Source organism: Motacilla alba, chromosome 11 (assembly GCF_015832195.1).
Source record: "Motacilla alba alba isolate MOTALB_02 chromosome 11, Motacilla_alba_V1.0_pri, whole genome shotgun sequence".
Taxonomy (NCBI): domain Eukaryota; kingdom Metazoa; phylum Chordata; class Aves; order Passeriformes; family Motacillidae; genus Motacilla; species Motacilla alba.
Genome location: NC_052026.1, coordinates 2,438,358 through 2,466,165, shown reverse-complemented (window position 1 = coordinate 2,466,165; position 27,808 = coordinate 2,438,358). Strand labels below are relative to the sequence as shown.

Here is a 27,808-nt window from a genome sequence, read left to right as displayed (position 1 = left end):
GAGTAACAATAACAGGAAATCTTTTGCATTTTCAGCACGGCAGATTCCTTTCCCCATCTTTCAGCTAACATTCCAATCCTCACTATGTAACACATACAATCAGGAGAGTTTTATATGGCAATTAAAGTTTAAAGCAGGAAAAAAAAAAGTAAAACTAAAAGTAAGAACAAAAATAAGCACAGGGGGAAAGGAGAGTGACTGGATTCAGCAGCATAAAGAAATGAGATGATTCTGTGTCTGGCAATGAAACTGATGGGTTTTTTACAGCATATCATAATATAACAATATTCAAAATTCAGATGAAACTATATTTTAGGGCTCTCAAATGCTATTAGTGAGGCATCCTGCTGCTTTCTGAGTTGTTGCATGCCTATCAGCAAATCACTTTAAACAGCAAAGTCACTTGTAAAATGGAACCTTAGCTCCTCTTAGAGCTACTGTTTTTGTCTCTGTCTGAAACAGAAAATTATTCCATGGACTGCTTTTCATATTTTTTCAGGTGATTATGCTGGCATTTCTTTGTCTCTGAAGTTCAAACATACACTCTGTTTAGGGGTCATTTCTTCATCCACACTTTGGTCACAACACTGGATTTTTATTAGTCCAAACTGACACTTATTTACTACTAATAAAAACTATTTCAATGTTAAATTAAGCAACCTCTACTAGTAAGCACCTAGAAGATAACTACTCAAGAAAAAGCATCAATGAAAAAACCTTGTGGCATGGAGGTTTTTACCATACACCAATGTTGAAAATACCTGACTTATCCTGAATTCACAGAATGTTTTGGGTTGGAAGAACCTTAAAGCCCATCTCATCCCACCCCTGCCATGGGTAGGGACACCCTCCACTAGCCCAGTTATCCTTGGCTATTCCAAGGGCCCATCCAACCTGGCCTTGGACATTTCCAGGGTGGGGCAGCCACAGCTTCTCTGGGCATCCTGGGCCTCGCCACCCCACAGGGGATAATTTCTCCTAATATTCAATCCATATGTACCCTCCCTCAGCAAAGGCCATTCTCTCTTGTCATATCACTGCATGCTTTTGTGAAAAGTGACAGATTTAAGCTTGTTATTCATAAAGGGTTTTTTACCTAATATTTGTAGTTCTAAAAGATTACATTGAATAGTCTCAATTACTTACTGAGTTCATGACTATGAGCAGCTGCTTTGCTATGTTTCTAACTACAGCCTTCTTGTATTTAACAAAACCCAACATTTTGAACAAAGAAAAGAAAGCAAACAAAAAAAAAGGAGAGGCACTGCAGTGTAAGTTCAAGTAAGCCACAAGCACCTGCCACACAACCTTCAGCTTACCACCAGTCCAGGATGAGGCAGCATCTTCCATAAGGTAGAACATGAAGCAGCAGTTTTAGGAAAAAAGTCATTTTATCAGAGAAAACAAAAACCAGTTCTTCCCTTCACATCATCTACAAAGCATCACCTTTGAAGTATTAGTCCTGTAAATGCTGGTTCTTTCCAAAGAGGTACACAACATCTGACCTGCTGTGCTGGAATACCCAGCAGTCAAAGGCATCCTACACCTGAGGACACACACTGACACATGTAAGTCAATTTGTCAAGGGTTTCCCCCCTCTGAGGGTTATTCCGCAGCTGCAATTACCATTCCCTGCTTTTTTTCAGAATATGTGAAGCCATCTGAGATCACAAGGTTTGGACTGCTTCAGACAGAAACCCACCATCCTTCGGCCAAAACATTACCTGCCCGTGACAGCGTAAGGCCAGGGAAAGCCACTCAACTACAGCACTTAGGTCAATGGTGTGATGTAAAAGAAGAAATTTAAAAAACCCTCAACACAAATCCTTAGCAACAGCTAAATAAAGGATTTTAAGTCCACTAAGGCAACAGTGCTTTGAGGCACGATGAGGTTTTTCACATGCTACTGAGCACAATAATCAATATTCACACACAGCTACTTCCAATTTTGCCTAAAGTCTACTGCTCCAAATTATACCAGTTTAACTTTGCTCACATTAGAATTCATTTTAGAGAAAAATATTTAGCATAGACGCAATATGCAAGATGCCCTGCATTCATATTATAATTTATTCTTCAACACACTGAACATCCGAATCAAAAGACAGCACACCTTCCTGGGAACACTCGTGATTATGAAGGCTGGATCACTTACAAAGCTTTAAGTCAAAAGGAAAAGGAGCATTATTATGTAGTGTAGAAAATTTAGTAAACTATACTTAGCCTTGTTTTTCTTGGTCTTTCATCTCATATGCAGCAAAATATAATCAACACAGCAGAGAGAACTCATGCTCCAGACCAGAATATATCAAACAGCATATGCAAAGAAGACACAATATATTACCTCCCTGAAAGCACAAGAATTTTTGGAAAAAAGCTGCTTCATCTGTCCTACAACAATTTCAGAACAAAATACAGGTACAACTTTTTAGCAGAAAGCAACTGACTGAAATATGTCATTTTCTCCTGTTTCAGAACGTGACTTAACATACCAGTAACAACATATGACATCCGACAGAGAAAAGCACCCACTGGCTGCAATGTGAAGCTGAAAAAAAGCCCATAAAAATGTGAATGTCTCAGGAAAAAGAACAAATGACAACATTAAGCCAAATGTCATGTAAAGTCATATAAAACCAGCAGCAGTCTTCTTCATCTCTCACACTGCACAAAGTTAAGGGCCATGAAGGCCTTTAAAACACAGCAAAAGATGCTGAAACACAAGAGAAGGCAGTCTGGACAGACATTTCCATCAATAATCCCCGAGTGTAAGGGAATTATGAATAAGAGGGGAAGGGTAGAGGAACCTGAAGAACAGCAACATGCCAACCTACAGACACGTCCTCAGAAGCTTAGTTTAAAAATCACTGCAAATTGTCACAAGCCCCCCAGTCAATGCACAAACAACGAACTGTGCAGCTGTTCAAGAACAAATCCAACCAATACACTGTACCTTCAAAGCCAGAGGAGCTCCTCAGCCCTGCCCTCTGCTAGCCTGAGCCAGAGCAATTCCCACACCGCGTTCACCAAACACACCTGGCCAAAGAACAGCCTCCAGAAAGGTGCCCCAGTGCACAGCAACCACCTGGCACCTCCTGGCAGCTGGGGGACAGCTCCTGGGCTCTGCCAGGCACCTGATGATCGCTGAAACACAGAAAAGGAGGGCACACACAGAGGAGCTCTCACCTTCTACCCCATGTTCAGCAGAAGCACGAGTACAGAGCAAACCATGGTCTGTTATTCATTTGTCTGTCTGTATCAGACAATCCCAGTCAAACCTCCTACAACCCAACCATTCCAGACACTAAGATTAGGAAAAAGAAACCAAACAAGCTCTTTTCCTGCTGCATCTTCAAAGGAAGAAAATGCACTTTGCCCAAAAAACATTTCCCTAAATCTTGTGTGTCAACTACAGATTTAATCTAGCATACCAATTCATCACCACAAAAATGCAACATTCCTATACAAAAACAAAAAATGTATCATTAGTGGTTTTCAACAGATTTCATATCCAGAAACATCTGCAGAGTAACGTTACACTTAACCAGTCAAGGAACTTTTCTAACCACTAAAGCAAGCAACAGATTTATTTCAAAATAGCACAGGTCAGATGTACCACTTTTCCACATGGAAAAAGCTCCTAAGTGCACTTGACCAGGGACTGCCAAACCAGACCATACACCGTCCCACAACCCAGCACTTGGTCTTAAAACTGAAACAGTCATTCATGTGAAAGACAACATTTAAATTAGCATTGATAATCTGGATTTGCAGAATTATCTTTGCTAAGAAGAAGGTAAGAACAAGTCTGCGTTAAATTCACAGCCAAATTGTATATAAAATTTGCTAATTATCAAAGTTATTTTGTAATAGCTGCCTAAAACTTTATAAGTTTTGCTCCTCTTTGGGCCTGGAATGAGGTCAAAGTGTTGAATCCAACATCATAATCTGCTGCCCTGGAAATTATTGCAATGTTTACACAAAGAAGTTTATTATGAGATCTAATAGGATTGCTCAAAAAAAAATGTTTTCATTCTCCTTCTGAAAGCAATACAAGACAGACAGAAAGACTCCTTTGAGTAAGGACTTCTCCAATATTTTAATACAGAACCAAGCATGTTCCCAAAAGCAGAATGCTTCTATAACATGCTCTGTTTTTCAGGGTTTGGTTCTAACAACTGACAGTTCTTTCCAGGACTCCATACAATTTTCATCAGCATGAAACAAAAATAAGCCACAGAACTAGAAGTTCAAATACACTTGCATTACTTTAGGAAATTTAATTTTTAGTTGACCTACCCTGCTCTTCTACACATAAACTTTACAACTTCTCTTTAAAAACAGCCAAAACAAGTGTAACACTACCAAAGCCTTAACCTTGTTTCTATCAGAAGACGTGCATCTGTTCACACTGGTGGAAGGACACTTTATTTGAACTGCACTATGAGTTACTGAAGGATGCCCAGTTTGCTCTCTGTACACAAGGAATGCCCAAGTAGCCACTCACATCTCTGCTCTCCTGCCAACAACAGTCTTGGTTTCATCTGCATCACTCACAACTGAACTCAATAAAACAAAATTCTGATCATTACCAAGTTTTTTCATTCTCTTTTGTTTATTTAGTAAATGAAAGGTTTTCGTTTTCCCTAAAGAATACACGCAGATTTAGGAGAAGATCTATTTTTCATCATCATATTAAAGTTTTTGATTGCATCACTTGCTTGCAAATGCTTATCTCATCGAGCAAAAAGGGTTGATCTTATTGCCTTATTATTTAAATATTTACAAGTTGTGTTACTCAGCTGAAAAACCATAAATAAATACCTAACTACATGTTTGGTAAGAGGCTAAATGAAGTTTATTCTGCAGTTCAGAAACATGCACTGATGAGGCAGGATTCTGGAACAATGTCCTCACACAGTTTTAGTTAATGCTATCCCACACCACCTGGCCTTAACTGCTGCTTGGACCAAGAGCTGCAGACCACTCAACACAAAGAGCATTGCTATACTCTCCCCTCCCAGCAAGTACCTTCTCTGCTCAGGATCTTTCCATCTTTTACAAACACAGGGGCCTCTACTAACAAATGATGAACACCTGCATTCATTTTTACCTGCATTTGACAAACATGGTTTCTTCTGAGCATTTGCAGATACAAACTCATCCCACACTGAAGTTCCCCTGAAGAACAACACACAGAACTGGAAGAATAGCATTTTTAGGTACCCTCTTCCTCCTTGTATCCTTCCTCCTTCCACATAATACAATACCATCTGGTGCAAGACTTGCAAATAGCATTCTGAGAAACATTTTGAAATACTCACCAGAAAGAGGTTACGTTCCTCAAGTCTTTTGGAGCCTGGCACAGAATTACATTTAGCCACTGTGATCCTTCCCCTGTGACTCCCCAGACTTTCACTGCAGCTGTGAGGACGCAGCCACGAGAAGAGTCTTTCAAGAAGGGGAGTGTTTCTGTGTGTTGTGTCCTTCCTAGGCACTACAGCCCTCTCTGCTTTTCAGCAGTTTTGTTATATGATCATATAAAAAGAATATCTGGCTTCTTTGGGATGAGATTACCACCTACAAATATTTTAAGGGACTTAAAAAAATATTACCTTGTACTTAGACTCTTAGGAAAGATCTCCAGATTTTCCTGGAATGTGAGCTGCAGACATTCAGGCGCTTTATCTTTCTCCAGGGAAGTCCTTGTGCTTGGACTCAAAGTGTTCCCAGGTACACAGCCAACTTCTGTAATATGTACAGAAGAGCAGGAAGTTCAACTCATATCAAAAAATACCAAGCATCATTGCCCTGAATATCCTGGTATGAAACAAATCATGTGGACATGCTTCAAAGGATCTAATTTTACCCCAGTAAATCCAGAGGAATTCCCAAAAACATCCAGAAACTCACAAACATACCAGTTATGACAGTCAGGTAATCTACTTGGGAAACTAAAAACACTCAGTTACTGCCAGGATTAGAGATAAATTTCATTGGTAGACAACCCTCACATGAATGAATCACACTAGAGATGCCTGTGGAGAAGTGGAAAAAAGGAAGTCCCTTGTTCCTGCTCTTCTCCAGCCCTCCCCTCTACAACTCTGCTTTAGAGTTCCCAAAATGTGTTAAAATAAAGGATTAAAGAAACTAAGTTTAATATTACTATTTCCATCAAGGGAAACAAACTTTCTCTTACATTCAGAAGCTGTTTAGGTTGAGGAGATTTATTCTGCTCCCAGATTGCAGAGTACACGACACAGAGCCCGAGGAATTTTCTATAATTGGACAGTACCATTTAAATGTCAACTCTGAGTGCACAACTAAACAAGAGTCACACCTAAAACACTGCTATTAAACAGCCAGTTGACATGTTCCCTTACAGCATTCTAACCAGCACACAGGTAGCATCAGGAAAGAACAAAAACAGAACAGCTCAACATGAGGAGTGACCGACAGGGTGGTGGAATAATTCTCCCGTTGAAATTTCCCAAAGAATCTATCTTTTGCAATGCTGTTGTACAGAAATGCTTACCAGAAAATGTTAATGCCTGACAAGTACCCCACTGTAATATGACTTGATAAACCACAGAGTCCCACTGACCCCAAACCCCCAACCACTTGAAAAAGCAGAAAACTGTTAGGAAAGCCAGCAACAGAAGATCACGAAGAAGAACAATTAAAATCTAGCTAGCCTAACCCAGAAAATACTCATCAGATATTTCAGGGAGAAAATGTTACTAAAAACATAGGCAGGAATTGGTCACAACTTAGGGACACACTGTAAAGATGTCTCCTGGGGCATTATTTTGTCAATGTGACCCTAACAGTAAAACATTCTCAGTTACTCTACAGCAATTTTTTTTGAAGTTTTTGGTTTGCTTTTTAGCTAATACAGCAAAAATTCTATCTGCCAGTGCTATCATGTTCTTCTCCTATGAGGGCTCTCCTTAGAAGGAAGAATATTTATTTCCTTAGTGCAAATGGTTCTTCAAAGCCAAGTCCTAGAATATCACACTTCCAACTGGAGTTGGATAAGCTGCCGTATGTTATCACCAGACTGAAGTCAATTTGCCATCGATGGAATGCAGTATCACAGCTGGGAAAATGCCTGACGTGCTGCACAGCCTCTCAAAGATGCCTGAAAGGCTCACAGAGCCTCAGCTACTCCCACCTCAGACCCACCTATACACTCAGAGACATCCCAGGACTCCCCCAGCCGTACCTGGGGTCCTTTGCATTCCCCTTTTCAGCCATTCTTCAAGGCTTGACCAGCATTTCTAAACCTTCTATTCTGCTTTTTCTCACACACACTCACTCCTTTTTCTTTTGCTCCAAAGCACTCCAGCCTGAATCCCTGGAAGTTGGTTTGCCTCATGCAAAGCTTGTGACCTTAACAGAATCATACAGATCAATTCTCCAAAATTCATCTTAAGTACCCAACACACTAATTCATTAATTACAGCAGGGTAAGACAAGATTGACATTCCAAGACCACAGTTCTCAAAACAATTTGTCTAGTCACATTAGAGCTCTTCAAAGTGAAACACACCTCATTACCACCAAAATTATCATTTTTAAGTTCCATTTTAGAATTCTTTTTATCACCGTTTTGACAAAATTCAAGTACTGGACTAAACCAGTTTATCCACAGAACACTAGAAGACTGGAACTCTATCAGACCAAATTGGCAATTAACCTGCAAAGTAGAATTTGTGAATGGAATGTGTCCTGTTCCCCCACACACACCTTAAGGGTTTCTTTGATGGCTGAAAGGACAAATGTCTAAACAGCTCCTAATGTAAAATTGTCTTGAGGTACATGAACCCCAGAAGAGAAGAAACACAAAGCCAGAGGTGCAACAAACACAACTTCAAGCTTCTTCTCAGTGAGTGTGAAACCCATCTTTAACATACTCTACTTAATTTTCAAAACATTTTTTCATCCTACAAGCCAGAATTTCAGATCTTACAGGCATCAAGACATGGGACCTTCTATGGTTTACATCCACAGTCCCCACTAAGTTTCCAGTACATACAAAATCCAAACAGAAGCTGGAATGCACCATGGCCCAGAAGCATGGGATTGCCTGCAGCTTGTCACCATCACTCCATGCCCAAAGGCCTGGGAAGGGTATCCAGACACATCACCAAGCTCTAAGAGGAGCAGAGCAATTACAACACAGATTTTTGTCAAGTGCAGCAGCGCCAGTTGCCCTCAGAGCCAGCCCCAGCAGAGTACCCTGCGATGAGGTTACCCATGCTGCTGGAAATGTCATCTTTCATGTACAATATAAACCCCTTCTGTAGCTACTAACAATACCCTGGCATTGTTAGCAACACGTAGGTTGTTGCACTGGCTAACACCCAATTCCAGTAATAATATTCTATCTACCTACAATCACCACAAGAAAATACTCATTCTCAGCCCTGACTGGTTCTGCAGCACAGCAGCAAGCTCCCGAGAGCTGCCACACTCCAGCAAGTTCTGTATCTCCCTGTGCAGTTACCTGTCTGCACTGATCAGACACTTCTTTCAAACTCTAGAAACGCTTCGAGATCACTGGGAATAAAGGAGCTCTTTCCATACAGCACAATTAGTCATATCAGCAGTGATAGCTATTTTGAGCAGCACCCATTAATCACTATCATTAGCAGGATTTCTGGTGTACCAGCATTCATTGTAACAAGAACAAGTCTTTTCCTATTACAGTACTACCACATAAACAAAAGCAGCAGCAGCACAATTTCTCTTGACATAACCCTGTTTTGAGTAAGGCAAGTGGCAGTACTTAAAATGACTGTCAGTGTCAGGTTTAAAGACAAGCTCACCTAGGACAGAAAAATACAATTGTTTTGTTGCAAAGAAAAACGGGCCACCATTTGTATGCTGATGCAGAAGAGGTGTTGAAAAATAATAGTGGGAAGAAGTGGGGAATAAGATGCCAGTGACCAAATCCAAGCTAATGCCAAAGAAGCAGAAGAAACCTAGACTTCACGTCTGCACATTGGTAGCACACATTTGCCTTATTACATTTTATGAGGGATTATTTACCTGTTCGCCAAATTTCAGAGTCTTTCAGAACAGACTTTCAACTAGAAAAATATTCCCCATACACACTGTTTCTGGTTTCCTAACCACCCTGAGTTACCCCGATGCAGAATGAGAGTGGCCAGCAGAAGCACTCCTGCCTTACACCGACTGAGGAAGCAGCACCACGAGAGACACAGAAAGCAGCGGCTCTGAGCTGCTCCCAGCCTGGCTCCTTCAAGCACCAGGAACACCTACACTGACCTGAAACACACCTTCAGCACAACCATGCATTAAATACTTAGAAAGGTCTGCTGGGAAGGAAAGAACAGAAAACACAGGAAGAAAGAAAAACCTTCTGCAAGTCTTGAACTCGGAAAACTCGCCATTCTTTACAGAAGGGTCCAGCTTTATCTTCTGTAGAAACACTGCCTGGTAGACAACTCGAGCCAAGGGCAAAATCATGTTGGTACCCACGATCCACAAACAGCACCTGTGCACACACCAAAATGGGCCAACACTGCCGATCCCACGAGCTGCATACCAAAACCTTCATGTGGCCAGGAGCCACACAACGCATACCACATACCTCAGAGAGGTGAGGGAAGGGGAGCTTCAGCCGCCGGTGCCCACAGAAAACAAATACAGTTCCTCAAGAGCACCACTACCTCTCTGCCGACAGCACTGAGCCGAGGAAACAGAAACATCCAGCAACAATAGCCTTAACATCCACCAGCTGTGGATGTGAGATTGTCCAACAGCCAGCCGGCAGTTACAGATGCAGTGCCATTTTGGGAGCCAAGCCTCAGCCTCGTGCCAGCTGCATGTGCCTCCGAAGCCAGGGCATGAGCCTCTCAGTAACACCGAGTTTATTGCAGCTACGCACCACTGAGGCATGGCCCTCTTCACAACACCCAGACATCTGTGCCTCTATAAAATCAGAAATGACAATAATAACGGCCAATTTATACCTGTAACAGGGTTTATAACCTCACATAAAACAAACAAATAAGACCTTCCGACTGCTTTCAAGTTCCTAAGCCGACATTCACCCGACAAATAGATACCTCTACCATTTCCTCTCCACTCAAACGAATAAAACCCCTCGAGCAGGGAGAAGCAAGGGAGCATCGGTAAAGTTTTAAGCTACAGCCCAAAATGCGTTATCCTCTTCTGCTGGCAGCTACCATATGCACACAGCATAAGGCTCGGCAACAACAAGCGGCACTCGCAGCTCGCATCAGGTGAACAATCTGTACGCAGCCCCTGCAGCGGCCGGGGACGCTGCTGCCCGCAGGCCCCGGGCCGGGGGGCGCGGAGCGGCCCGGGGGCCCCGAGCCCGGCCGGGCTTTGGGCGGCGCCGCTGCCGCGCTGCCCGGGGAGCTCCGGCCGGCGCCGCCCGGCAGAGGCCGCGCTGCGGGGCCGCCCCAGCGCCGGGGGCCGGCGGGGCCGGGCCGGGCGGGCGCCCCGGGTCACCGCGGAGCAGGAAGGTGCGCAGGAATTCCCGCAGGCGCAGTCCCGGCCCCGCCGCGCTGCCCGGGCTGCCCGCACACGGGTCACGGGGGGGCGGCCGCAGCCCCCGACACCGCCCCGGGCTGCCCCCGGCACCACGGCCGGCCCGGCCGGGCCCCGCCGGGGCACCGCGGCCACGGCCCCGGGCACCGCCGCCCCGCCTCCCCGCGGCGGGGGCTCCCCCCGGCCCCAGCCCCCGCCGGCGCCTCCCGAGCGGCCCAGGGGCTGCCCCGGGCGCTGCCGCCCTCCGCGCCGCGTCCCCCCCGGTGCCGCGGGCGCTGCCAGCCCGGTGCCCGCACGGCCGGGCCCGCGGGCCGCGCTGCGGGGCTCGGGCGGGCGCGGGCGGGGCCGGGCCGGGCCGCGGGGCTCGGCGGGGTCGGCGCGGCGCTCACTCACCTGCCCGCGACAGCCCCGGGCCCCGCGCCGAGCGCTCCGGAAACGGCGGCGGCTCCGCCGGGGCCGGGGAGGGGCCGGCGAGGGGCGGGCGGAGCCGCGAGTGACAGCGGGAAGGGGCGGCGGGAGCGGGCGGGCGGCGCCGCCGCGGGCAGCGGAGCGGAGGGGGCGGGAGGGACGGCGGCGGCGGGGGCCGGGCGGGGGGCGCGGAGCGCCCGGGACCGGCCCCGCGTGCGGGGCGAAGAGCCCGAGGGACGGCCTGGCGGCACAAAAAGGGAGAAGGGGATGAATTATTCTGTGAATATTTTATATGACCTTAAAATTGTGAGGCTTCTCACTCTGTTGTTTTGGGGTCAGATGCAGCGTCCTGATTCAGGAGAGCTGTTCGAGATGGAGATCGCCGGCGGCACCTGCAAAGTTCTGTATTCCTTTTCTGTCCAAAGTCACTTGCTGAACAAACTGCAGGATTCGACACTGGTGTTCAATGCATTTATTTGGGAATTATGTAAAACGCACAACCATCATCCCAAACAGATCCCTTTGACTTAATTTAATGGTGCTAGCAGCTTTTGGAATTGTTCAGAAATAGGCCCGGTCTAGGATGGGAGTTTAAACTGGTTTCCTATTATTTCTCAGGCTTAATGCAGGTTTTACACAGAAAAATTTGCTATTTCTACAGGAAGAGTCTCTGTTAATCCTGTCTTCTTTAGTAAAAGGTGATTGCTTTTCATTTCTGTGGCTTATTTAGAATATTACCTCCTAAATGAACAAGCATTAATGATGTACAGAAATGTCTAGTAAAGTTAGAAAATAAGGTAATGTGTAGTAGTGGGAGAGTAGTTAAAAACTGTTAAAATACATGTAAGCAAAATTTTTGCCTACAGGGCTCAGCATCCAATCATCTGGCTCCAATTCCCCCCCCAAAAACCCCAAACCCACACACTTGGCTATGATACTCATCAAGTGAAAATAACAGTAATTTCAGTGCTGCTAATCAGAAAACTCTGTGGGAAGAAGTGAAATTGTCAATTTATTGGACACCTTCTAGCCACAAGCTAGAAATAGTTCACAAGTAGCGTCTGCGGGGAGCTGCCTGGGAGCAATCTGTGGCTTTGTTTCCTTCTCCAGAACAGATGGTTGCTGGCAGACTGGGCTCCTCATCAGTGCCTTCCCTCTGAACCCTTCTGATTCTTGTATGTCTACCAAGCATGTCTCTTCCTAGTAAATTTAGTCCTCAAATTAAGAGATACCTGGGAAATACTTGGAAAGACACAAGGGAACAGAAGGCTGTCATATTGTTGGCTCCTGAGAGAGAGAGAGGTGTTGAGTATTCTTTGTACTGGAAGAGTACAATAAAGGGCTGGAGATGGTAAAATTTTAAACTTTTTTTTCTGCTTTCAACTAAATGGTTGCTGAGCTACTGATTTTGAAAAAAGAAAAAAAAGAAAGACTGATGAGGTTTCAACAAGGTTTTGTTTGGAAGAAGGTACAGCTATGAAGTGGAAAAATGGAGTGTAAAGGGAGTCAAAAGAAGCTGAAGAGGAAGGGAAAGAGAAAATAAAGTACTGGGATGAATTTTCCTGCCTTCCAGGAAAGATATTGAGACAAGACCTAAAAGTAATCTGAAAAAGCCCCCCACAAAATTCCTCATTTTCTTGGTTTAGTGTTGTTAGGCTTTTGGGTTTTTTCGGGAAAGAAAAGGGAGGTATTAACACACACAAACAGAGATGCATTTTAGGGAAGCTCCTATTTCCTGGCCACGGGGAGCAGGGGGAGCAGGGTGGCCCCCTGCAGTGTCAGGGCTGTGCAGGGGCTGGGTCAGGCTGGGCAGAGCTGGGTCTGCAGCAGGGGGACGCAGCCCCAGAGCCCCCGAGGCGAGCCCTGCGCTGGAACTCGGGTTTGCTGCGTGTCCCGCCAGGCCTGGCCCAGAACAAGCTCTCCTCTCCTCTCCTCTCCTCTCCTCTCCTCTCCTCTCCTCTCCTCTCCTCTCCTCTCCTCTCCTCTCCTCTCCTCTCCTCTCCTCTCCTCTCCTCTCCTCTCCAGCTGAGGAACAGCTGGCAAGTGCTGCTGCAGGAGCTGACAGCCACCACCACGACTCTTTGAACTGTACCCTGTTTTACCAACGTGCAGTTTTACCAAGAGATCCCAAAACCACGCGAGCCATGCTGACTAAAGTGCACTTTATTCCCAGGCAGAAAACTGTCCTCCAGACTGAGTCTTACAGCTCAATACACAAGTGTGTTCTTTCTCACTATCTGGAGGTATCCAAATCTGCTCCTATTTTGTTATCCTACTGATTTAATTGTATTCAGTGGACTGTGCAGAAAGTGGTTCTGTCAACACTAACAGTGGAGTTACACACAATAGTCATATTTTTTATTTTGACTCCCTGGATTTATTTACCTATTGTTATAGGCTGTTTGTTTGTTTTTTTTACAGTGCTGTATAACAACTTTTAGCACATAACTATCTCTAATGAGCAGATATTTCATTTGAAATTTACTGCAGATTAAATTTATGGATTGAGAGCATAAAGGCATAAAAGACTTGCAAGAATTGCAGCCTTAATGTTAATATGTCTTACCAGATGGCAGGAATTTTAGACAGACTGTGAAATAAATAGGAAGTTCACACTTCCTGATATAAACAGGGCATGAAAACATGCAATTCAACAGAGTATATAATAGCCAATGAAGAATAAAGAGGAAACTCTCAAAGGCTAGAAAATATGTGGTGTAGGTATCTATTGTGATACTGTACATTAAAATTATTTTTCTGAGGTCCTATAATGCAATATTTAAAATGAGTAGTCTATTTTTAAAATTTTGTGAATTCTATTTTGAAAGATGGTAATATGATTAACTATTTAGTAAAGTCCTATGTAGATCAGCATAGAATAGATGTATTCAGTTATGTTTTCCCCATTGACGTTACATATGAGTGCTTTCCAAGACCTCCGTTGGATAGGAAGGGAAGGAAATCAGTGCACAATTTAAACAAAAAAATGTAACAATGTTTTTTAAAAAAAGAGGAAAGCAGCTTTGAAATGTATTATGAGTGCAACTCAATGTCATGGGCTGTAGGAGGAAGAAGCCATTAGCTTGGGAAAAGAGCAGCACTGGCACAATAGCCATGTGCAGATGTTAATACGGATATGCCTATCAGCAAGGTGTGGGATAAGATTAGCAGGATGAATGTTAGTAATATAATCCCTAAAGACTGTGTTAAAGGAAAAACCTAATTCACAAGAGGTTGTTTCTGTTAACCAGATGGAGATATGTTTAGCAAAAGGAAATGTGGGGAAAACCAGGGTGATTTCGGAAAACAGACTTGACCGCTAATGCCCTATTGTATCAGCAGCGATTTTCCCTTTGTGGTTAGTAATTTCTGTGGATGCTGTAGTGAGAGCGTGTTGAAGTGCAGGATGAGCAGAGCAGTGTTGCCCCGTGTTTGGGCTGTGTGTGCAGGTGGAGCTGAGCAGCAGCGAGCACGCAGCTCTGGCTGGGGCTGTGTTGTACAGTCTGTACAGTGTGTCACAGCCCTCGTGGCCACAGCCTGACCCACTCCTGCTGCCTGGATGTTTGACAATGCAGGCATACATGTAGGCAAATCGAGCTTCTAAAAATACATTTCACAAATCATCCATTCCAGCTGTCAGGGTGAGAGCAGTCCTTTTGTCCTACAGCCGTGGACAACGAAAATCCAATTTCAGACAAATGAAATTTAGTCCTTTGCTGCCTGCCAGGAAAGCTGCTGACCTGTGCTTCGTGCCCTCAGTGCTCTGCCCACCATTGTGTCCAACCTGAGGCTTAGCACACAGTTGGCCTCTTGCCCAGGGCTCTGTAAACAGCACCAAGTGGCACAAGCAGGCGTGGGCAGAGCCCCAGCGCTCTCTGGAGCAGCTCCTGCCCGCTACCTCCACAGGGCCAGTCCCACTCTGGAAAGACTGAGCATGGCTGGCTATAAATGGCCACCTAAAAATAAAAAGAGGGACAATCACCTTTTCTTGTCAGACAAATCAAAGATCCAGGTCATAAAAAATGCTAGGCTGCAAGTCATACTGGTTATAGGGAAAATAAATAAGTACATGAAGTATACAAACCTCTTAATCCTGCATGGATCAGTCCAGTTGTGATCGAACTGAACGGAGGCCACTGACTTCAACTGACACTGGATGTGTCCCATGACCTTCTGGTTTATATATTTAGATTCCCCATACTAATCTTCTCTTCCACAGGTCTGATGTCATCACCATTATTATAAGCAGAACTTGTGACTTGATTGACAGCAAACAACCTTTCCAAAAAGTAGCCAAGGAGTAAGAATGTTTTGTCGGAGTGACACATGATCATGACTGCCTGCAGTCCATTTTTGTTTACAGGCAGTGGAAGAATTTCAGATATTTATAAGGTCAGTGTCCCTCGCCCAGAGAAGAAGGAGATGTGTTTGGTTTTAAATTGTTGTTCTGCTTACAAAATTGACTTCCAGTTGGGCTTGAATGAAGGACTAGGCTCTGACATAAATCCTTTCCCTGTTGCAGCCTGGAATGGGCTGCTCCCAACTGCACACACAAAGGGGTCACTGGCGTGCCATATTTTGCTTTAGGAAGTCAAATACTTAAACATATGCATAATTCTTTTTGACTGTCTGGTGATTCAGATGTCTGGGATCCTTGTTTCATTTTTCTTGGTTTTTTTGAAAACTTTCACAAAAAGGAATCAGCTTGCAAAACCACAAAAATGTAATTCTCAGCCAGCTGTGGTAAAATATTTGCATGGCCATCTCAATACTGGAGAAATCTTTATATTTAAAAAATCATTCTGATGATTAACAAACAAACATGAATTCATTATCAGTAAGGCATTAGCAGTTGCCTTAGAACCATTCAAGGTATGCTGCAAACACAGATGAGCTGAGAGAATATTTGTGAGATGAAAGAGCTGTTGCCATTCAGTCACACCAGAAATTCTAATATTGTTTTAAAACAGACATACTGTAAATGTGGGAATGAAAACTAGACTGGTTTTTTTTTCTACTTAATTTGGCATTTAAGTATATGGCACTGTAAGGTCTGACAAACAATAAAATGTAAATCTATGTAACTGACCCCACTTATTAATAGGGTGTTAAGGGCTTGTAATATTATAGAGTCTAAATACTGTTTAGGAAGAAATGAAACAAAATTTAGAATTAATTCTAGAACATTTATAAACAGGTATAGAAAAATAGTGTCCATTCTACTCAATGTTAGGAATTAGAGAAAATTAGAAATCTGCCTACCAAATGATGTTGTGTTTGTTTGACCTCGTTCAACTGATTCCAATAAAGTGTTGTGTATGTTTCAGATAACAAAATTTTACTTTTTTAGTAAGTGTCTTATATTGGATATAAAATTGTTATTTTAACAGTCTATACGAAACATTTTACCATACAAATGGTAAATTTTATTTAACTTATGTTAATATAAATACACAAAAATAATACATGTTTATAAATACATATAAATATTTAAAGTGGTCTAGAAAGAAGTCTAAATGGTAGTTTTAAATCATTTCCATGTGGTAATTCCTGTAACATGGGGTTGTTGCAGGGGAACTGGATAGGGGCCCAAATGCTATTGCATTGACTTAATTTTTGTCAGGGCACTGTAACAGAGGCAACTGAATTTCAGCTGCCTTAGTGATACTGTTATTATCTTTTGCCTATACAGATTTTTATTGTGGAAGACTGCCAAATAAGGAGTAATTTTGTAATTGAGAACATGGAGTTATGAAAGTAGTTTGAACAGAAGGATAAGAGGGAAAAGTATAAGTTAATATTTCATGGATAAAACTTTGCTAAATTACTTAATGACATAGAGAAAAGTGTAGTAGATTCTTCATTAATTACTGAAATGCTCAGTGTTTCACTGTGTATCATAGGTCCCTCTGTGCCTGAGACTGGGATATAAGTACCCTCCTTACAGCACCACAGGAATCCACTCACAGGAACCACCTTTGAGACTGACCTAACCAACTCCTGCTATACCCACCACGCAGAGCCTCTTCGGGTGTCCTGTCCAAGCCAGGCCAGGTCTCCTGGTGACATCATGAAATGGGAGATGCCCATCAGCTCCTCTTTGGCCACGACAGAGCTTTGGCCACCTGTCTGTCCTATGCTTGAGAAGATATTCAGGATGTCGACGGAGAAGAGTGGGGTTTATTTACTGAAACTTGGCAGCGCGGGCTCGTCTGTTCTCCATGGGAGAGTGCAGCTCTCTGTGCTTGACTGGCTGAGGACCATTTTCCTCTGGCTCCAACAGGAAAACCAGCATAGGTGACCTCCCTGGCACCAGCATAGGTGACCTCACTGGCTGGTGTCAGGTTCCTGATTTGTTTAGTCAGCTTCCAATGCCTTCGTACTTTCTCAGTAACTGCTGCCAAGGCTGTACGTGGTTTGTTTGTATCGTCGGCCTCTGTGGGGCCGGGCTCTCCTCCACACATCTGATACCAGGTTTGAACAGCCTGCTCCCCTCATCACTAAACTAAAGTTGATGATACATTGCCCAGTAATTTTTTTGTTTGCTTGCTTGCTCTTTTCTCAGCAAAAATGGTACTCAGCGGGCTGTGTTATCGGGTGCAGCTATCCTGCACTGCTGGACACATGCCAGAGATGCAGAAGCAGATCTCACAGGGATTATAGTTCCCTCTGCTGCTGTCTTTTTCACAGTCCAGAAATTCCACACTTGAAAATTAAGGGCTACCAGAAGTTATTTCTCTGGAATCCCACAAAACTGAGATCCTTCAGCTGCCCCAGGCAGAGAGATGCCCTTGGTGTCTGAATGACTGCTTAATGGTGCTCTCTGCATCCCGTCTCAATTTCTGTGCCCTCCTTGTTTCAAGAGGCACATACAAACCTCTCTATTGGCATTGGGCTCCAAAGGTCACAATTCATCTGTCAATATAAATTGTGTGTAGCTTTGTTGAAATTGATAATTGTGGTTCCCAGCTCTTTTGCATGATGTCTAATCAATTGCAGTATTCTAAAAGAAGCTACCAAGTCTGTATCAGACTATCAGATTACAGATGTGCCTGGTGTGAGAGGCAGGAAACAAACCATCAGTCCCACCAGAACTGCAGATATGAATGATGCGACTCTTGTGTGAGTTGGCATGTCTGTGAGCACGGGAACCATGAGACAACAGCCCTGTGGTAGCAACTGACAGCTGAGGGAAGGAAGACCTTCCTTTGTGTGTGCACTGCTAAATAATTCAAAGACAAGATTAACAGTACCTATAGATGCATCTTTTCTTCATTTCACAGTAAGGAGTCAAGATACTCTAAGTCAAATAGGTATATTTCAGATCCTTTCAGGCACCCATCAAGCCACCAGTTACTAAAAGATAAGGGAGATAAGACAAATTCAATACGTTGATTGTTTTCTGTTGTTGAGTTTTGCATATGTTTGTTTTTCTTTCAGAATTCCAAGAGTAAGGAAATTATATCATATAATTCTTGCAAAATTAACATTTAATGGTGGTATTGAGTGTCAACAGACTGTATTCACATCTCAAGGACCGTTGTAATTCCAGGAGCTGGGAGATGAGAAGGCAATAAATAATAGGATATAGGGTAAGCTCTTCTTCCCTTTTAATGGGAAAATATTTCAGCCATGGTGATGTAGTTGACAAACATTTGGTTTAGCATAAAAGAATAAGGAGCAGAAAAGAGATTGAAATGCATAGTCATATAGGAAATAAAAAACCTAATCAATAAGTAATCGCAAAAGCAGTGAAAAACTACTCCTATCATGTTCTTAAATTAAAATGTAGAACATGCACATGTATCCTCCAGTCTGCTCAATATTGTTTCTAGAGAATAAATAATCTGTAGGTTTGTTGGGGTAACACAATTTGCTATTTCCTGGAATAATTGCCCACAAACATGAGCTTGAGCCCTGTGTTAAACCTTTGAATTCTTGCCTGTGTATGGAGGATGATCCCAGGGATGGATGGTGAGGGATGAATCTGACAAAAAAGTCAGATTTGGATATTAGACACACATGTCCCTAGCAGAAGTTGTGGTTTTCTCCTCATGTGGGTTAAAAGCCCACTGACAGTCTTCAGAGTTGCTAATTTAGGCCTTTCTGATTGCAAGTTCCAGGCCACTCTATGTTTTGCTTCATCATATAATTCTAGGAATGGTGGTTTCCTGAGAAAAACAAGCTCGTAAGGCTTTGGAACTCTCTCTCTCATGGTTTCTGTGCATGCAGAATTGGCAAACCAGCACAGAACATAATCAGAATGCAGTTCAATCTGTAGTGGTTTTGCACCCTATGTTTTTAAGAGTCTGCAATAATTTTCCTGAAAACATATGAACAGAAATCCTTGTAAAGCTCTTTTCTCCAGCTGTACAATGGCATACAGGTAAGTTGGGGATTTTCAGCCCTAACTACAGTAGCACTAGCAAAAGCTTGTTACTTTCAGTCATGTTTTTTCTTATGAATTTAAAAAGTCATGGTGCTGCTCTTCCAGTGAGATCCATTTGCACATAGATCTCATTGAAGGCCCGAGATCTGCATTTAATATGATCCCATTCTGTATCTAATCACACTTCCATTTTACATGAAATTAGGGTGGCAGGTTGGTTCGAGATCACCAATTTATTTATTAACAATAATATTTGTAAATATCCTCAAAATCCAATTCAATAGGAATTTGAAGACCTCAAAAATGCAAAGATCTGGAGAGTTTATCCCCTGAAAAATTGGATGGTATCGTGAATGATGAGATATGAAATTGTATCTGTAATTTAAGAACCTGCAGTTATTTGCAGTGTAGTAATTTTTGGCCCCTGTGTGACCATACCTTTTAAATTCAAGTGTCTGATACTACAGACAAGTAAAATCAAACAGGCAGGTAGTTCAAACAGAATCTGTAGAAAGGACAGCAGTAACATGTAGACCTTTTTGAAAATATTCAGTCTATAGAACTGGGATTTTAAAGAGAGAGACTGGCAAAAGAATCAGGCTCATCTGATATGCAGAGGAAAAAAATGTCAACCTGAGGGTAGCATCTTCTAGAACAAAATCTACATTTCCAGAGAACTTCCTTGAACTGAAACAAGCTGCAAGATGGGTTCATTTCTTAAAATATTAATTGTAAACTTGGGTGAGACATTCTTATTATGCTTTCACTAGTGCAGATTCATTAAATTGCAATGATAATAAATCTTGAGAGATTAAGTTTATAACAGAATATCAGATGGTTGTTTCTGGGTTTTCTAAGACCCTGAGATTGGTTTGGCACGCAGCTGAACCATCATTTATCTTTGCTGACAGCCTGGTTTTCATTCCCAGGCTTTGTGCTGCTGTGCACCAAATGACACTGTCCAGTTGGGGGTATTTTTAGTCTGCTCTGTAGCAGATGCAGGCTGGCACATCCCTGCCTACTCCAGTGATGTGGGTCACATTCCCAGCAGGAGCCACACCAAGAGAGGAGGAAGGAAACCACTTGCAGAAATGGGAGTGGTGCAAAGCCCAAGCCTCAGAGCTCTGCTTTAGTGGGTCAGCTGCCAAGAACTGCGTGTGAGTAGTGCTTTAAAGCCGTCTTTGCTTCCCGTCAGGGACTCCACTTGCAATTGAAATATCACACATGGGGAATTTGCCAGAGCTTTGAATTAATATGCACATGACCAGAACAGTTAAAGTCCTGTTTGGTGCTGAGAATTCCTCATCCTCAGATGTGTATTCTATTCACTGCAGCAGTGAGGGACGTTTGGAGAAGTGAGTGTAGAATAAGGAATATATTCCAAGAGTTTAGTTGTGCTGCCTTTTAAATGTGCACATTTAAATTTAAATGTTAAATTTAGCTGCGGAGATCAGGCCCTATGACAGCAAAAAAATTATTTTTCTAGAAACCAAAGCAACTGAAATGTCTGTATTAAAGCATTTCCATTGTGAAAAATACCTCTAATCTGGAAAGATGTAGCATTTAATCTCAATAGCGTGTTATAAGACCTTTACTCTCTATTGTATAATATATGTGCAAAATCAGTACACTGTGTAATATGTATATAATTATGCATAATTATAATGATTAATATTTAATTAATGCTAGTACAATAAATAATAAATAGAAAAATTAATTCAAAAAGTAATAGTTATAGGAACTGACGTAATTCAATTAACAACAGAATGAATTCCCCATTGTTTTCAGCAGAACCCCATTTCCCTGGCTGATGGAGTCACCTTCTGAGAATGAGACCAGGACAATGGATCACAGGCATGCAAACCTGGCTTGGGCAAGGTGAACTTGTGAATGTGAACTTTTACTGTGAATGTAGGCTGAAAGTACACATATTTTAACAGCTTTGCTACCCTTCTACATGAAAAAAAGATCTGCTTGCTTTCTTTTTAGATCAGTCCTTCTCCTGCAGGTTTGTCTCGTTCTTGTGTCACCGCTAATGCACTTAGGACTGAATAAACTCCCTGGCTGTTGCATCAGGAGCAGAATTATTGCTTGCACTTCCTGAATTTATCTTCATTTTCACATTGAAGTCAGCAATAGTAACTTTTAATATTAAATGGGCCAGGCTGACAAGTGGTAAATTAAAACTGCAAACAAAATGTGATATAAAAATCAGAGGAGTCACCATTGCTTTTCTCCCAAACTCTTGAAATAAGAGTAAAAATATTATTTCGGCTTCACTGCTTGTAAAGCAGAAGAAACACTGGGGTTGCTAGAGAAGAAGTTTCTGTGTCGTGTCCAAAAACACCTCGGAAGGAGCTTCCCTGTGGGCAGGGGTTTCACAGCGCCGCGCTCTGCCTGCAGAGCTCCGGCCCCCGCGCAGCCCCGGTGCGCTCGGAGCCGGCCGGGCAGCGGCTGAGCGCGCAGCACCCTCGGCAAGGGCCATTCCCACCCAGCTGGGCAGCCGGCCACCCTCGGCAAGGGCCATTCCCACCCAGCGGGGCAGCCGGCCACCCTCGGCAAGGGCCATTCCCACCCAGCGGGGCAGCCGGCACCCTCGGCAAGGGCCATTCCCGCCCAGCGGGGCAGCCGGCCCCGCCCTGGCACCGTGCGCTCAGCCCGGCGCGGCGCTCGGCTCACCGCCGGGGCTCTGCGGTGGTTTTTTGCCAGGTTGTTTTGGAGCAGGGAGAGCTGTCCCCGTGCAGCCCGGCGTGCGGTGTCCCCTGCAGGGGCTGCCTCGGCTCCCCAGCCCCCGCGGCCGCGGCGCTTCCAGCGGGCTCCTCCGGCAGCGGCGGTGCCGCAGCTGCCAAATGACCCTGGAACTTTAGTCTCCGGTCACACATACATCGCTGTAGGGAGTTTGTGCTGCTCAAATAAGTGTTCTTGACCACCACTGAAAGCTCTGCCTTCTGTAGCAGCCTTATTGAAAATTCGTGGGTGTGTGCTTATGATTCAAAAGTGTATCCCTTACTTTCTGATATAATGGTAATGGTAAATTATAAATTAATTTTATAATGGTAAATTGTAAATGGTAAATTATAAATTAATAATGGTAAATGACAATGGTACATTTTAATAATAACTTTTATTAATTTTAATAAAATTTAATAACTTTATAATGGTAAATTATAAATTAATTTCCTACACAACATTTAAAATCCATTGTGTAAAGAGGAATTCTACCAAAAATGAATGCATTCCTGGGCTACTGAAACTGATTTATATATGGTAGCCAGCATTTGTTTCATCTAACAAAAAACAGCAGTTTTTGTTAGAAAAAAAAAGGCATTTTAGAAACTTTATTACTTGGCAGCTTTAGCAAAACAACATTAACTGAAGGGATTTTATTCTGTGCTAATAGAAGTGATTTATTGTCACAATTTGTAAACTCAGGAAAAGCATCTCCTAAAATAACTCTTCCAACTTTCTCAAGTGTAGGAATCTACTGCTGGGTTTGCCTTCCATGATCATACAAACAGAGGTACCCATGCTCCTCTCCAAGGAATTCAGGGTTTAACTACACATGCATCTTAGCAGAGATGAGACCCAAATGTGGCAAAAAGGAAATTGCTCTCATCTTACAGAGCTTGATTAAAGCTTTAGGCATAGAGCTTTTTAAATGACAAATGCTCAATGAAATAATATTATGTCTTTATACTCCAGAGCACTATTAATCTGAGGTTCTAGGACTTTGAGAAATGGTAATTAACTCATTACCATTCACATAAAGTGTTACCATTACATTCATTTTGTGGGCTGATAACCAAAGCATGGAATTACTATATTTTTCAGAAAGAATGAGACTGGGGTTCTCTTTCATGTGTGTTCCCTATCAGGTATTTACAGAGATGTTAACTGTTCATGCAGTACTGAACTCCATGGATCTTCAATCAAGTCAGCCCAAAAAGAACAGCAACAATTTTGGGAGAGATGAAACAACTGTTGAAGTTTCTCTTACCAAAGAAGGATGTTTCTGCAGCCTTAAGGTTCGTGTTGGGTATTTGGGAGCCTAAATTTGATAGCTAAGAAGCTAGGCAGTGTTCTTAAGAGGAAGAAGCTTGAAGAAGTTGCATGCTCTGGGAAGTAACAGAGAGACTTTTGGCTGTTCTGCAGAAATGTAAAGGTTTGCATCACTTTAAGAATTTTTTTTTTTCCCCCAGGAAGCTGCCTGCTCTTATAATTCAGGATAAATATGCAAATTAGGAAGCCACTGTTTGGTCCACTGAATTGCATCTCAGGCTTGCTGCAACCTGTTTGTGGTTTCTGTATAATGAAAGAATAGGATCCCTGCGAAACACAACTCCCCACAGAAATGTTGTGCAGTGTGGGTACAGAATTTGTTCACGTAGTGCACACACGGCCTCATGCTTTGTTTCCAATGGAAGCCACCAGCAGATAATTTGAGGGAAGGATGGAGAAGACCCATAGGTAAAGAACAATCTGCTGTATGCCTTAGATCTCAGTCTTCAATCTGTTTGTAGAACATGAAGCATGACATTTTCATATACTTCCTACAAGTTTTTAGTCAAAGAAATGACTGCTCTCCAGTCCCACAGGTAACAATTTAGCCACTGAAACTTTTGAATCTTGTGAAACTGTTGGTCTCAATGGTTTTTCTTAAGAATTAGGTTTTGTAATACAATTACATGTTTATGTTATTATTGTTATTTTTTTCATTTCACAACAAATTTTGCCTTGTTTCCTGTTACAAGACAGCAAGGACTGAGGTTCAAGATCTACCTTTTCTGTAATATGCTGCAATATTAAAATACTGACTTATCTAACATTCTTCAACTTCTTAATTATAATTTTTTATGCACACCAATGTTTTGTTTACTTGTTTTGACCACAGCTAAACATGACCTCAGTCTGCTTTCTAAGTTGGGACCATTTATAAGAATTAATCATACAAGTAACTCCTCTTCTTCCCTTCCATAGCTCAATGCTTTGTACTTAACAAATTTGGGTTTTGTGTGCCATCAGCCTGCCCAGGTGATGCTACTCAACTGGGTCTTTTGAAATTCTTTCTAGGCCTCTCTAACCCTCACGTAAATAACCTGTCATCTACAGATTTTGCTGCTCCTTTGTCAAATTTTGCTATTTTCTAAATCAGTGCTAAATAGACAAAATCACAGAGAGCTATTATTTTATTTAGTTCAATTGCCAGTATAATTCCAATTAAAAAAATCTCTAGTTTGACAATTTTATGTCTCTTTGAAAGTTGGCCCGTTTCTGTTTTAAACTTCAGTAGCCATTACCTTTTTTAGAATGACAAGTAATTAAAACATGATGGTTTAAAGCTCACTTCTACTCTGGCTGCCTTTTCTAGAGATGAAAAGCTATCTGTAACAAAGAGAAACTGATAGGAAATACCTCTATTATACAGAATCAGATTTTTTCCCCCACAATAGTAGAATTTATGTTCTTAGCCTTTGGTCCACATAATGATTTCTTTAAAGGAGAAAGACTGCTTTTTTTGAGCAGTCTTGGGAATCTGGAGAGGTCCCAGCTGACTGGAAGCTGGTATCCTGATTTTCAAGAAGGGCAAGGAGGAGGACCCCAGAGACTACAGGACTGTCAGTGTCCCTTCAGGGCCTGGTAAAATCATGGAAAACATTATTCTGGGAGGGTCTGCCAGGACCACACAGTCATCGGTCACAGCCTGTCAGACCTGATCTCCTGCAGCAGGGGACCCCACCTGGCTGATCAAGGGAAGCCACTTGGTGGAATCTTTCTGGACTTCAGCAAAGTCTTGATACCATCTCTGCCAGGATCCTTCTGGACAAAGTGCCCAGCATTCAGCTGGATAAACACATCGTGGGATGGTGAGCAGCTGGCTCGGGGTCGGGCACAGAGGGTGACAGTGGCTGGGGTGACATCAGACTGGGCCCTGTCACCAGTGGGGCTCTGCAGGGCTCCACCCTCAGCCCTGAAGGTGCCCAACACCTTCACGAATGATCTGACCCAGGACTCAAAGGAGCCCTCAGGAAGGGCTGATGGCACTGAATTAGGAGGAGCTGTTGACTCCTTGGAGGGCAGAGAGGCCCTGCAGAGAGACCCAGACAATGGAGAGGGGCAATGCCCAGCCACGGGAATTTGGCTCAGGCAAGAGCTGGATCCTGCCCCTGGGCCGGGGCAGCCCTGGCTGTGTGGGGGCACTGGGCACGGAGAGGCTGAGAGCAGCTGCAGGAAGGGACCTGGGGCTCCTGGCAGGGGCCACTTGCAGCTGAGCCAGCAGTGCCCTGGCTGCCGGCAGGGACATCCCTGTCCCGGGCCATCAGCCCCAGCACTGCCAGGCCAGGGGGGATTGTTCTGCTCTGCCCTGGGGCGGCCTCACCTCCAGTGCTGGGGGCAGTTTGGGGCATCGGAGCACGAGAAAGACAGGAAGCCATTGGAGAGTGCCCAAAGGGCCCGTGAGGATGGGGAAGGGTGTGCAGGGGAAGCCCTCAATGAGGAGCTGCTGAGGGCACTTGGTGTGTTCAGCCTGGAGGAGACTGAGGTCAGACCTTGTTGGGGTCTTCAACATCCTCACAACGGGACAGGTCTGATCTCTTCACTCTCCTGTCCAGGACAGGACCTCAGGGAACGGCTGGAACTGTGCCAGGGCAGGGTTAGGTTGGATATCAGGAAAAAATTCTCTCCCCAGAGGGTGCTGGGCATTGCCCAGGTTCCCCAGGGAATGGGCATGGCCCCGAGGCTGCCAGAACTCCAGGAATATTTGGACAACACTTCCAGGGATGCACAGGCTGGGATTGTTGGGGTGTCTGTGCAGGGCCAGGAGCTGGGCTGGATGGTTCTGATGGGTCCCTCCCAGCTCAGCACAGTCTCTGATTCCCAGGCTCTATGATAAGGTTCCTACTGTGGTTTCACCCCAGCAGCCCCCAGGCCCCCTCAGGGCTCGCTCTCCTCCCAGCAGTGGGATCAGGCAGAGAATGGGGAGGGGAAGAGTGAGAAAACTCCTGTGGTGAGATAAAGACAACATCACAGGGAAAGCAAAAGCTGTGCACACAAGCAAAGCAAAACAAGGAATTGATTCCCATGGGCAGGCAGGTGTTCAGCATCTCCAGGAGAGTCACAGGGCCACATCCCCTGGAAGGGTGACCTGGGAAGACAAACTCCATCACTCCAAACCCCTTCCTCCTTCCCCCCCTCATATACTCATGCCATAAGGCGTGGGATGCCCCTGTGGTCAGTTGGGGTCTTCTGTCCTGGCTCTGCCCCACTAAGCCTCCCAACACCCCCAACTTCCTTGCCAGTGTGGCAGTACAGAAAAGTAGAAAAGGTCTCTGTGTAACCTCAGCAATAACAAAACCAAAAGCATTTTAATATTATCAACTCTGTGTTCAGCACAAATTCAAAACATAGCTCTGTTCTGCAAAAAATATTAACTCTACCCCAGCTGAAACCAGCACAATGTCTTACTAAAAAAATACAGTTTCACACTTTTGGAAAATTACTTTTATATATATAAAAAATAATTTCATGCTTTGGACAAATCTCTAGTATTTTAAGGGTGACATCTTTCAAAAATGTTTATTATTAAGAGAACCCCCAGTGAAACCACTGGCTCTCCCGTTACCTGCCATGGTAACAGACGGACAGCCCTGATGGCATCCAAAAGCACCATCGCGTGTGCAGACAGCGAAAGCAGGGAAGTTCGGAATTCCTTTTCAGGACGGTTCGGCAGCTCCCGCGCAGGGAAGGACCGGGCGGGCCCCACACGCGGGTGGCGAATTCTCGGTGCGGTACCGCCATCTCTCGGTCCCGCTCCGCACAGCAGCGCAGCGGCGCCGCATCCCGCGCTCCGCATCCCGCGCTCCGCATCCCGCGCTCCGCATCCCGCCCCTGCATCCCGCACTCTGCATCCCGCCCCTGCATCCCGCCCCTGCATCCTGCCACTGCATCCCGCACTCTGCATCCCGCACTCTGCATCCTGCCCCTGCATCCTGCCCCTGCATCCCGCACTCTGCATCCTGCCCCTGCATCCTGCCCCTGCATCCTGCCCCTGCATCCCGCACTCTGCATCCTGCCCCTGCATCCCGCCCCTGTATCCCGCCCCTGCATCCCGCCCCTGCATCCTGCCCCTGCACCCCGCACTCTGCATCCCGCCCCTGCATCCCGCCCTGCTCATCCCGCCCTGTATCCCGCCCCTGCATCCCGCACTCTGCATCCCGCCCTCCTCATCCCGCACTCTGCATCCCGCCCCTGCATCCCGCCCCTGCATCCCGCACTCTGCATCCCGCACTCTGCATCCCGCCCCTGCACCCCGCACTCCGCATCCCGCCCCTGCATCCCGCCCCTGCACCCCGCACTCCGCATCCCGCCCCTGCATCCTGCCCCTGCATCCCGCACTCTGCATCCCGCACTCCGCATCCCGCCCCTGCATCCCGCACTCCGCATCCCGCCCCTGCACCCCGCACTCCGCAT

At 44.5% G+C, this 27,808-nt stretch overlaps 1 protein-coding gene across 5 annotated transcripts in view; it reads right to left on the bottom strand.

Annotated features, from left to right (window-relative positions):
* The window catches only part of GARRE1 (granule associated Rac and RHOG effector 1), a 58,441-nt gene extending 47,394 nt beyond the window's left edge, over nt 1-11,047 (bottom strand). Inside the window, exons 1-2 of one of the 5 annotated variants that reach the window (XM_038147871.1) lie at nt 10,939-11,009; nt 5,616-5,748 (exon numbers count right to left, since the gene is read on the bottom strand). The gene's annotated coding sequence lies outside the window, so the exon portion shown is untranslated. Of the gene's footprint in view, nt 1-5,615; nt 10,405-10,938 lie in introns of those variants that run through there. The other 4 variants (XM_038147867.1, XM_038147870.1, XM_038147869.1 and 1 more) reach the window with 4 other exon arrangements.
* Nucleotides 11,048-27,808: the final 16,761 nt, after the last annotated feature.